The following is a 1,959-nucleotide window of genomic DNA, read 5'->3' on the forward strand; positions in this document are numbered from 1 at the left end:
CTCTTTACCATCTGAGCCTCCAGGAAATACACACACACACACACACACACATCATGTCCCAAACCTGTACTAGGCACTACGTGTGTGTATGTAGCTTATGTATATTCCATATATGTGATATATACATTCCATATATATATGTAATACATATATTCCATATATGTGATATATGTATATCACATATACATATATGTGATATATATGTATGTATATATATATAATATATCCTTACAATTGCTCAGCCAAAAATATTAATGTATCATTTTTTTAAAAACTGAAGTAGAGTTAATTTACAATGTAGTGTTAGTTTCAAGTGTACAGCAAAGTGATTCAGTTATACATACATACATATATATACATATATATATTCTCTTTCAGATTCTTTTTCATTAAAGTTATTATATTTTTTCTTACTGCCTCTTTGATCAGGTCTTTATTCAAAATCAGCTGTCCAAAATGATTTGACCTTTACGTGATAAACAAATTGAAGTTTATGCAGCAGCCTTCTTTTCCTCTATGGTGGGTTTCTTTCCTGTGGGCTTCTTTTTAGCTTCTGGTTTCTCGGTCCTTGCAGCTTTTATACCCACCAGTCTTCTTCCCCTCCTTAATGCCAACAGCCTTCTTTTCTGTGTTTCCCACTACAGGCTTCTTGCCTCGAACCCTCCTCTCATCCGATTTGGCTTCTAGTGCTGCTGCTGTCCTATTCATCCAAATTTTGTGGTTCTTGGCATGATTTTTGCATATGGGGTTAGCTTCAACATGATTGTCAGGTTTTTCAGTGGGTTCTTCTTTAGGACTCTGTGATGAATCTTATTGCATGGTGTTTGGAGGGCTCTTTAGATCTCTGGCTTTTCAAGATCCTGCTAAGGTCTGCATTGAGCATCTTGTGCATGGGGGAGGTTGTGGTGACTCTTGAGGGAGGCTGCTTTATGTCAAGTGTCACACAGCTCATCTAACTTGCAGAAAGCATTTCCCGTCCAAATGCAGAAACATCCCACATGACTACCAGGAGCAAGTTTCAAAATGTTCAGTTTGCTTGCATTAAGCAGAGTAATTCCAGGGATGTTTCTGAAGGCCTTGATGATACCACCATCCTCATTATCAGTGATGGAAGGTCCCGTGTGCTGGATACGGTGACGGTTTTTCATCTAACCTTTGGCAGCTTTCATTCTCTGAGAGGCATAGAGCTTTTTTATATCATTTCAGACCTTAAGTCTCTTGAGACACAAAACAGCCTCCATGGTCTTCTTGTAGCCTTCAACCACCAAAGAAAGTTCAGGAGCTTCTTCTAGACGATAACCTTTAGCCATGACCAGCATTGATAAGGCAGTCGCAGCCAGTGCAGAGCAAGTGGCATATCACTTCTGTGCTGTATTCACTCTGAGGTGCCAACATCACCAGGTCTTGGTTGGCACAAACATGCAACCCCCACAACACCTGTTTCCAAAAGCACCCTGGCCAGAACGGTGAGTCCTGCTACCTCGAACCCTGGGGATTTGAGCCACAGATCTGCCAGTACCCCAAGAATCAGCACTGATTCGATCACCTGATAATTCACAGACAGCATAGGGCTGTCTGTTATTTTTGTACACGTTAGTGTGGACAAAGTTAACAATATCTGGTCAAATGAGAGCCTTGAACACAGCAGGCAAAATGACATTTTTGCCAGAGGACTCCTCCCTTTCAGAGTACACTGATATCCATGGATGAGCACACGCCATGGTGAGGAGAGGAGAAGGCCACACTCCTCTCAATCTGGTGGCTCTCACAGGAAAAGCAGGTTATCATAACATATTGAGTACAGTTCCAGGTGCTAAAACACTAGGTCCTTGTTGTTTATCTATTTTATATGTAGTGGTGTGTATCTGTTACTCCCAAGCTCCATATTTATCCCTCCTCCTCTTCCCCTTTGGTAACCATAAGTTTGTTTTTGAAGCCTATGAGTCTGTTACTGTTTTG

At 41.0% G+C, this 1,959-nt stretch overlaps 1 pseudogene; it reads right to left on the minus strand.

Moving 5' to 3' along the window:
* Positions 1 to 491: 491 nt before the first annotated feature.
* On the minus strand, positions 492 to 1,757 carry LOC129639879 (60S ribosomal protein L4-like; annotated as a pseudogene).
* Positions 1,758 to 1,959: the final 202 nt, after the last annotated feature.

This window comes from Bubalus kerabau, chromosome X (assembly GCF_029407905.1).
Source record: "Bubalus kerabau isolate K-KA32 ecotype Philippines breed swamp buffalo chromosome X, PCC_UOA_SB_1v2, whole genome shotgun sequence".
Taxonomy (NCBI): Eukaryota; Metazoa; Chordata; class Mammalia; order Artiodactyla; family Bovidae; genus Bubalus; species Bubalus kerabau.